Source organism: Neophocaena asiaeorientalis, unplaced genomic scaffold, assembly GCF_003031525.2.
Source record: "Neophocaena asiaeorientalis asiaeorientalis breed wild unplaced genomic scaffold, Neophocaena_asiaeorientalis_V1.1 scaffold110, whole genome shotgun sequence".
NCBI classification, from domain to species: Eukaryota; Metazoa; Chordata; class Mammalia; order Artiodactyla; family Phocoenidae; genus Neophocaena; species Neophocaena asiaeorientalis.
The window spans coordinates 8,004,187-8,014,041 of NW_020175053.1; the positions used below are offsets into that span (position 1 = coordinate 8,004,187).

A 9,855-nucleotide genomic window follows, 5' to 3' on the forward strand; every position below is an offset into this window, starting at 1 on the left:
GAATCCCTGTGTGTGTCAGAATAGGTGGAGAGCGGGTGGTCCTCAAAGAGAGGTCTGGCCTGGCAGGGAGGATAGCCAGAGGGTGGCCGGAGGCTGCTGTCATGTCACGGCAACAAGGAGGCACAGGGACTCGGCCTATTGTCAAGTGACTAGAGTTCACGCAGCCCTGGGAGGGCCCTGGAGGTACGAGGTGCTGTCAGCAGTGACCCTTGGGGTCCCCTGGATGGTGGCAGCAGGCAAGAGGTGTGGCCCAATGGGGAAGGCGAAGTGTGGCGACAGAGACAAGGCATCCCTCCTCCTGGACTCAGGCCCCTCCGAAGGGTGGGTGTCCCCCACAGGCTTGCCCTGTCCTTGTTCAGAGTATCGGAACTCCAGGGCCAGACATGGTGTCCCAGAGATGGTTCCTGAGGCCGTGGAGCAGGGGTGTCACCAGCACCAGAGCAGAACCCAGACCTGAGAGGCTCACCACACCCCACAGCTGGACGGCAAGTGTACCTCCCTGGGGCACGGCCCAGGGCTTCAAGTCCGGAAGGTTCCACCACCTATCCAGGAACATTAGTGCCCCGGGCCCAAGGAACCACCTAAACAGCCTGGAAAGGCAGGGCCCAGAGACGGCCAGAACAGGTCCAAGGTCACACAGCCCACCAGTGCACACCTGGCTACCCCATACCTGCCCCAAGTTGCTGCATGTCCCTGACCAGCCCACCAAGGAGTCCAGAGTCAGGAGCAGCTGCAGACCCGCCCCAGGGAACTTGGACACTGCCCCATCCCCCTTTGGCTTTCCTCAGCCAAGGAGAAGGATCAGCCACTTCCTGAGTCATGCCTCCCTCCCCCGCTCCCCAGCTCGCTGTGCCGAAGCTGCCCAGGAGCCCCCACAGCCCCCGTCTGTGACATCTAATCCACAATAACCCGGCAAGGCCGCACCATTTGATAGGTAGAAGGAGACGTGGAGGCTGACCAGACATTGCTGCCTGCCCTGGGTCACACAGCCAGAACAGGCCTGGTCCTATCACTCAACTGCCCTTGGGCGGGCTTGGCATGGAACCGATCCAATGCACTACCATGAAATCTTCAACCAGCATGACCCTGGGATGGGGGTGCCATGACAGCTCTTTCCCTAGACACCATCCCCTCCCCTGCAGACCAGGGTAACTAGGAAGATGGACAAGGCAGGATCCAGGGACCAAGGCCCAAGACCTGTCCCCAAGGACTGGACACCAGCCAGGAACATCAGGGTATTTGGTCCCGCCTGAATGGCTGCTCCTTTCCTGCGGCTCAGTCGGCTGGGAGGGGTCTGCAGTGGAGAGCCACAGGGCTCTGTCTCAATGCCTGAGCCGGCTCCATGGTTTTCTCCCTGCCTGGGATGGCGTGAGACATGGCAGAAGTGGCAGGAAGGTAAGAAGAAGGTCTGAGTGGGCAGAGGATGACCCAGACCCCCCCCAGGTGACCTCAACAGGAAAACCCTGAGCTGAGGCAAGTTGGAGGAAGCCCAGCTGCAGGTTCTATGGAGGGGAGACAAAAGCGAAGGTGTCTCAAAGGCCATGTCAACTGAGGCATACATACGTACAGAACAAAGAAAGCCCTTCCTCACATATCAAGTGTGTCACATTCTGTCCCAGTCAGCCCCCCACACCCACATGCAGAGAGGGGACCTGGGGGCAGTGGGTCTGGGCTGGAGGTCTCCTCCAGACCCCACGGCTCCTGTCCTAGGCACAAAAGGTGGTGAGTTCTCTGCCCCCAGGAATATGCAAGCCTCACCCATCCAGAGATACTGACCCTGCCATCAGCACCACCCCCTCCCAGCGCACGCGCACACACACACACACACGCACACACACACACACCCATGCTGAATCTAGGCTGAGCGCGCATGTTCTAGGATGCAGCAGAGAAGAGAGCGTGAAGAAGAGTGAGACAGAACAGACAGCGTGGGGTTTCTCTGTTAATCCTCCAGCCCCAGAGTCACAGGGGCGAAACTGGGCACAGCCCCAAACCCATTCACAGGCCTGAAGCCGAGGCTTAGGTAGAAGCGACTTGGCCCTGGAGGCACATGGATGGACAGGTAGGCACCCCTTCACCTTCCTTACCACCAATGCCCACAGTGAGGAGTGATGTCCCCTAGGTATGAGAACACAGCTCTGGGCAGGAAGCTTACCATGACCCAGACCGGATTTGGAAGCCTCCTTCCCCAAGACCTGATAACCACTACCTGCCAGAAACCTGTCGAAATAGCTATACATGCCTGCAATGACCACAAGGGGGCGGGCGTCCCCGGAGTTGTGCAATCACCCCTTGTACTTGTACCGGCCATGCCCCACCCCCACCACGAGAGCAAACCAGAGCCCGAGAGGAGATGTGGCCCGAGGACACAGCACCTCAGCCCCCATCACCACTCACCTCCACTCCAGACCCGCCACCCCAGTGACCCCACCACCACCCCAGGCTGCCCCATCCTTCTGGGCCTCAGTTTCTCCACACTGCCCTCCTCCCTCTCAATCCAAGAAGCCCACTTCCCCACCCTCCTCCACCCACCCCACAGCTGTAGCAGTCAGCCAGAAAGCCTTGTCGGGCAGCCTCAAACCCACTTACTGGAAAAGAAACAGAGGCTCCCAGCCCAGACCCAGTCAGACCAAGGGCCTAAGGCTCTGCCCATCCGTGTGACCCCTCTGCAGGATCCGTCCACACAATCCCCACCCCCATCACCCTGAAGGGCAGCTCACTCCCATGACGCAGGTGTATAAACTGAGGCTCAGAGGGGACGGGGGACTCCTCCAGAGCACAGCCAGGACATAACAGAGCTGGGGCTGGAACCCAGTCCTCCAGATGCCCCCGAGAGGCCCCAAGCCTGAGCTCCCCACTCCTACGATGTCCGGCAGCTCAGAGGTGGTGAGCTGAGCTTCAGGGTCACATAGCACTGGGGTACAGCCAGACTCCCATCCTGCCCCAGCTCACCTGGCTGCAAGGCTGGTCCTCCTTCGGTACTCCAGCACAGAGCAGAGTCCCCAGTGCCCAGCTCCTCCCCTCCCTCCCCCTGCTGGCCTGAGTGGGGGGAGGCTTTAAAGGCACAGGAACCTTTCCAGGTGGGAAGAGGACTGGTTCCTGGTCCTGTCCCTGGGGCTGTGTGACCTGGGACAGCAGGTAGCCTCTTCAAGCCCAGTGGGGTCCCAAACCCTGCATAAGAGACCTGAGCTTTGAGGGCCTAGGTAGGGCTACATGAGGCTGGGTTTCAGGCAGAGGCCAGTTAGGCCAAGGGTCCTCTGGGAGGAGGAGAACTCCTGGCCACGTTCAATATCCAAAGAGAGGTCCCACAGTGCTGGGGCACAGCCAGATGCCTCCACCAACAGGGGTGGGTGTGTGAGCATCAGAGGCCCCGCCAGGCCCGAGAAGCCTGGTGTTTTCTCTAGAGTTCCTGGTCAGGGGATGCCCTCGCCCCCACCCCCGGGGCTGCAGATGTCCACAGCCTGTCACTCCAAGGACCCTGGTCACCGTCACCAGGACAGAAAGGAGTCACATGAACCGGGGAGTCTTTCCTCATCCCTCAACTTTCTGGGGTTGAGGAGGCAGGCTGATGGAGGATGGGGCCATCTGCTCACACCCCCACACCTGCTCCAGCCAACAGGATGGGGTGGGTACCCCCACAGGGCTGGCAGGCCCAAGCCTGCCCATTCTTCTGAGGTCCACACACAGCCTGCTGCTTACGTGTATTCATCCATCATTCATTCATTCACTCACTCTCCCGTCTGACCCTGGCCCATTCAGATTCTTCTCTCAAGCAGCCCCTAGCCAGACTGAAGATGGGATAGTATAGTCAACCAAGGAGGAAGAGGAGCCCAGGACCCCCAGGGAGGGGCAGAAACTATCGGCGGGGGTGGGGATCCAGATAGCACTGGGATTGGACTGTGGAGGCCAGCCAGGCAGAGGGAACAATTTGAGCCTGGGGCATCTCCGCACCAGTGAGGGTACAAGGGAGACTCTTGACCGCCCTGACCCTTCCTGAGCCCTGAGGCATCAAAGCTGGAAAAGGAAGTGGCTGAGCTCAGACCCTGAAGGCCAGGCCAGTGCATCTGGACTTTGAGAGCCTGGGGAGGCTGGTGAATGTGCCACTGGGCTGGGTAACCCATTAACCCCAGCTCACTCATTAAGACCCTGGTGGGTGACCATTAGCTCCTCAGCCATTCTGGGAGTCAGGCAGAGGGCAGGGGCCATGGGAAGAAGGGAGTGTTGATGGGGCGCTGGCTGGGGGCTGGCTGAGCTTGGGTCTCTGTGTCCCTGCTCCTGGAGGAGCTCCCCTGGGTCGGGCTGGCCTCCAGCCAGGGGAGCTGCCAAGGCAGCATGGGGGCCCCACCCCACCATCCCAAAACCTTTCATCTGCTAATCACCCCTGCGGTGCTGGCACCAGCGACCTAGAGAGTTTGGGGACCTTGGCCAGACAGGAGGCTCAGGCCCTGGACCAGTGGTCAGGGAGGCAGGCACCTGGCCCATCCCCCACTCTGAGAAGTGGGCCCACAGAGGCCTTGGAGGCCACTTTCCCGCTCTAACCGGCTCAGGTCTGCCCCACTTCTATGCCTGGAAAAACAAAGCACTTGTGGGGCAAGCAGGGTGTTCCTGGCACAGGAAACCTCACCTTAAGTAGAAAAAGGACTTACCCAAAGCTACTTGGCAGGACAGCAACCCAGGAAATGGGGAAACACCCGCAAACCACTTCCTACCAGTGGTGCCCCACCCTGCTGTCAGGTCCTGGGAGTGGCTGTGTCTGAGCCCCCAGAAGTGCCAGATGAGCCTGTGCCCCAGGTGGGCCACATCTGGCTGGTAGAGACACAACATCCTGGGCGTTCCCTGGTGGCCCTGTGGTTAGGATTCTGGGCTTTCACTGCTAGGGCCTGGGTTCAAAACCTGGTGGGGAACTGGGATCCCACAAGCCACGTGACTCGGCCAGAAAAGAAGACACAACATCCCAAAATGCAGTTGGGAGCCTCACAGTGAGTGAGCCAGGCAGGCAGGTCCAGACGCATGCAGCATCTAAGCCATCCTCCAGAGCTGCTGGGCCACCGGGAGTCAGGAAACCTAACATCATCCAAGACATTTTGTGTCCCCTGGTATCTGCACCAAGGAGACATCTGGTCAGTTGGCTGAACAAAAGTTCATCTTCATCAATTTGAGGACCACAGAATCTCAAATGTTTGGCCTCTGAGCTCCCATCTCCATCACCCCAGAAGGGTCGGCTTGCACACCTGCCATGACAGGGAACTCACTACCTCTAAGGACAGTGAGACTGGTTGTTTGGCAGGTTCTTCCCAATGTCAAGCCCCAATTTCCCTTCTTGGAATGCCTTCTGCACCTGCTTCAGGGGTACCTGGCCTAACACCCTGCCCACTGTCAGAGGCCACAGAGCAGGGCTCCCCATACCCTATGGCTATTTGGCCACCACCTCTCAGAGCCACACAGACCACACTGAAGGGATGGAAGGAGAACTCGGGTTTGGTGAAGGGGCTGGTGAGGTCCAGTGGTAGTGGGAAGTGAGCTCTGGCCAACTGCAGGCATAGGCAGAGAGCCCCCTGTGCCCCAGACACTCCCTGGTGCCCTTGTAGCGGTTCACCATCTCAGCACCCACCTTTGATGTGAGGACAGAGGCTGGAGCTCCGGCAAGTACATGGGCCTCCAGGGCTAGCAGCTTGTTAACACCTGGAAACTTCCGGCAGCAGAGCCAGTCTGGCACCTGGTGGACCAAGTCTAATTCCCAAACTCAGAGGCAGTGCAACCAAGGGCATGGGCTCTACAGTCCCTAGGTTCAAGTTCAGTCCCAGCCCTGATGGCCCAGGGTCTCCTCTTCCTGCCTTCAGTTTTCTATCTGGAGAGCAGGGATCATTAAAATAGTTGTTGGGCAGATGCACTGAGACGGCCATGCACAGGCTGCTGTGAGCACCATGACCTCCATGGTCCAGCACCCGGGCCTGCAGCTGCCTCTCCCTCCTGGATGAGCAGCTTAGAGCTCAGAGGTCATAAGTGCCCCACTCCTAGCCGCCGCATCCTCCCTGCCTACGGCTCCCTGCATAGGTAGCATTTATCACATCACCTCATAATTATCTGCAGTGTCTGGGAGCTCCAGGGGGTGGGGGAGGAAGGCTGCGTCTTGCCCACACCCCAGCCCCCAGCCCAGCACATGGCTTGGTCTCCCGGAGAGCCGACATACTCCTGTCTCCAGGTGTGTGTGTGGGGGTGCAACGCCCAAGCCCACCTGTCCACGGCTGCCATCCCCCACCCCGTGACCCTGCACAGGGCTAAGTGGATGCGCGGTTCCGCTAATGCCAAAACTGTCCCACACTCTCCATGCACTCCCTGCTCAGCCTGCCTGGGCTTGTAGAAGCCCTGCCCCCACCCCCCTTTTTCAGCACCTCTTTGGCCCCCTTCACTGAAACATCCTGTTGGCTGATGTTTCAGACGCCTTGGATTAACCAACAAGCCGGAACCTGAGCTAGGCAGCTACCCTCCCAGACCTCCACCAGCCATGTTAGCCAGGGCCTAGCCCTGGACAGCAGCCCACGCATCCTCACCGGCCCTGTCCAGCAGCCCCTACCTCTACAGCCCCTCCTGCTCCCCAAACCTGCCCCGCCCCCCAGCCCCCCACACCGCCCCACCTCACCTGGCAACTTTGCAGAGTCCCCAGCCGCTCTACTACTGCATCCCCAGTGCTCTGAGCACATCCCTCCCCCACTGAAAAACGCTTCAAAGGTTCACGTGGCCCTCCAGATAAATTCCTGTCAGCTGGGGCCTGCCCCTGCCTCTGTGTGATTCACCCACTGCCCTACTGCTGGGGCTCTTCCATCAGGCCCCAACTTCAACGCCACCGCCTCCTCATTGAAGCCCTCCTCTGTCTCCTGGTCTGATGTCTTCCTCGGCTCCCGCAGTGTCTGGGACCCCCATCACAGCTCCCCACCTCTGCTGTTCCTTTAACCTCCTGCGTCTTTGTCTCTGAAGTATCCGCAGGGCCCAGTGATCATCACTAATGTAAGTATAATGGCTGTCAGGTGGCTGGGTGGATTCGGCATGAAGCCACAGAAGATTGATTAGAGCCTACACATGCCACGTGCATGTGTGCTAGACGCTTTCCTTGCTGCGTCTAATCCTACACCTTTGCCAGATGGGCATTCTATTTTCCCCATTTTACAGAGGAGGAAACAGTTTTGCAGAAGCTACTGTAGTGGGCTGAATAGTTTCCCCCCAAATCCACATCCGCCTGGGAGCTCCGAATGGGACCCTATTTGGAAATAGAGTCTTTGTAGAAGTCATTAGTTAAGATGAGATCATCCTGGGCTAAGGTAGGCTCTACATTCAATAAGGTAGGCTTCCTGTAAGAAGGGATACACAGACACAGTGAAGGAGGCCTTGTGGCCATGGAGGCAGAGATTGCAGTGAAGCAGCTACAAGCCAAGGAAGGCCGAGAACTGCTGGCCATCGCCAGAAGCTGGCAACGGGCAAAGAGAGATGATTCCCGAGCACCTTCAGAGAGCACAGCCCTGCCAACACCTTGATTTCAGACTTCTGGCCTCCAGAACTGGGAGAGAATACATTTCTGTCGTTTTAAGCCGTTACCAAGTTTGTGGTAATTTGTTATGACAGCCACAGAAAACTAGTACCACTAACTACCTTGCCCGTGTTTATATACCCCAAAAGGGGGCAGGTCCAGGGGATTAGGAGCTGGGGCCTGAGCCTACACCTGTGACCCCCGTGGTGACTCCTAGCCCTGCAGGAAGCTCACAACCTATTCCTTAGAGCCAGATCCAGGGGAAACTATCTCCATAGACTGTCTGTCTGCTTCCTTCCTCCTAGTGAGTTCCGAATCCATCCTGCATCCTTCTTTGCAGTGGCTGCCAGGAGGCTCAGTGGCACCGGGCTCCTTGCTGAGGTACCATCAGCCCTGGGCTTCCCTGCCTCCTCCTGGGCTTGAAATATCCCACTGGGTGGGTAGAGAAGACGCCCGAAGGTGGGACAGGTCCAGCTGCAGCTCCAGCAACAGCCCTCCACCCAACCTGCTGGGTCATCAGGACCCTGCTTCCCTGTCATTCCACCTGGGCCACCAGCTGTCGGTGCTACTTGTCTCCTGGAAGTTCCCACTTGGGGCCCAAGATGCCCCCAGCAGGGCCTGGGTTCCGTCCACTTGACTCTCTGGCTCCCAGGGGTGGTAAGGCTGCCCCGAGAACCCCTGAACCTCCACATCAGCCCTGGGGGCTGAGAGGGCAACACCACAGCCCTCCACCCACGGGGTCTCCCCAAACACAGCTCAGCGGCCCAGGGCAACTCCAGGCAGAGGGGCCAGCAGGCTTTAGTTAAGCATACATGGAGGCCGGCCAGTGGAGGGACAATGCTACCATTCCCGAGGGCACAGCTCTGTCTCTGGGGTCCCCTGTCCCAATCAGGTTAGGCCAGAAAGAGTCAACCTCGCCACCCCTCACAGGAGGCTGAGGGAGGCCCATGCAGGGATTTCAGCCCAGATGCCACCCCTCCCTCCTTTCCTGGAAAATGTTCTCCAGGAATCTCTCAGCCAAGGACACAGAGGGTGGGGCAGGGGTTGAGGGGTGGGGCTGGGGAGCAGTTCTCCACTGTCCATGGGACTCCAAGCTCTGGGCATACTCCCTCTGCCGCTGCCTGACAGCCCCCCTTCATGACATCCAGGCATCTCGCTTTTGAGAGGACAATGTCCAGACCTGGCTCAGCCTCTGGAAGGATATGGTCACGATCTGGGAATCATCCCAGCTCTGGCTCCAGCCCTGAGATTGGGGTGGGGGAGGTCTTACCAGCCTGCCAGCTCTGGGTAGGGGTCTGCGAGGCCCCTGGGGCAATGGGGCTGCTGCTGAAGTCTCTGGCCCAGTTTAGTGACAGCAGCACCTTGGCCCCGGAGGAAGGCAGGCCAGGCAGTCATGCAGGTTTGCCAGGGAGGAAACCTGTGGTGCCAAGGTGGCCCCAGGACAAAGCTGGCTACATAGCAGCGAAGGGAGGTGTCTGGGTCCAGTCGCAGATGGCAGGAAAGAAGGGGCTCCAGGATAGGAAGGCCCCAGGAACAGGCCCAATGGGGGCACCCAAGCAGGCAACGACAAGGGCTGGGGTTCAGTGGGTGGTCAGGCCTTCTGCCTTGTCTCAGGGGCTCAGCCCCAGGGCACCACAGAGCCCAGCACTCTGTCTTGGACAGTCTTGGGGGGGGCAATTATTAATTCAGAAGAAGGAGCCTAACTCTGCCCTCACTTACTACAGGCCCTCGGACAGCCTCTCCTCCCCCTATCGCTGTCCATGCTCAACCCCTGGCACCCGTGCCCAGCTACACTGTCCTCCCAGGCTGGACACACCCTCCTTGCTGTGGAGGTCAGGGTCTGGAGCCTAGTGCCCCAAATGCCCCCTACCCTGGGAATGTGAGGGGCCCAGAGCTGGGTGGGGGGTGCTATAAGGGGCAGCAAGCCTCCAACAAAGACCCCTCCAGCTAGTAGGTTCCTGGCTCAAACCTGGCCCCTGGAGTAGCCAGCCCCCACCCCACACACCTTCCCCACTTCTGTCACGGGGAAGACTGAAGCAGGGGCAGGTGCGGCTGGCCTGCTGCCAGCCTGCCCAGAGCCAGGCTGAGATGGTTAACCAGCAACCCCCATCCCATTTATCTCCCAGGTGGCTGGCAGAGGAGGCCGGCCTGCCCAAGTCTGCCCCCAGCCAAGCAGGGAGGGGTGATAAACATTGTCAACTCAGAAGTGTCCACGCAGGGCGGACAGGTCAGATGCTACAATTGCTCGCTGCGGCTGGGGCGGGGGAGATTCTGAAAGCAGGCGCTGGCACTGTCTAAAGCTGGCAAACGGCAGCGGAACCCCCACCCATCCC

General features: G+C 59.3%; 2 protein-coding genes across 9 annotated transcripts in view; one reads left to right on the plus strand and one right to left on the minus strand.

The window, feature by feature from the left end:
* The window catches only part of GGT1 (gamma-glutamyltransferase 1), a 19,544-nt gene extending 12,856 nt beyond the window's left edge, over positions 1-6,688 (minus strand). For 2 of the 7 annotated variants that reach the window (XM_024763860.1, XM_024763867.1), the window contains exon 1: positions 2,953-3,014. The gene's annotated coding sequence lies outside the window, so the exon portion shown is untranslated. Of the gene's footprint in view, positions 1-2,155; positions 2,175-2,952; positions 3,036-5,611; positions 6,012-6,640 lie in introns of those variants that run through there. The other 5 variants (XM_024763863.1, XM_024763862.1, XM_024763866.1 and 2 more) reach the window with 5 other exon arrangements.
* Positions 6,689-6,729: 41 nt separating this feature from the next.
* Positions 6,730-9,855, plus strand: part of LRRC75B (leucine rich repeat containing 75B) — a 13,625-nt gene continuing 10,499 nt past the window's right edge. Inside the window, exons 1-2 of one of the 2 annotated variants that reach the window (XR_003005767.1) lie at positions 6,730-7,005; positions 7,828-7,903. The gene's annotated coding sequence lies outside the window, so the exon portion shown is untranslated. The remainder of the gene's footprint in view (positions 7,006-7,827; positions 7,904-9,855) is intronic. The other variant, XR_003005766.1, reaches the window with a different exon arrangement.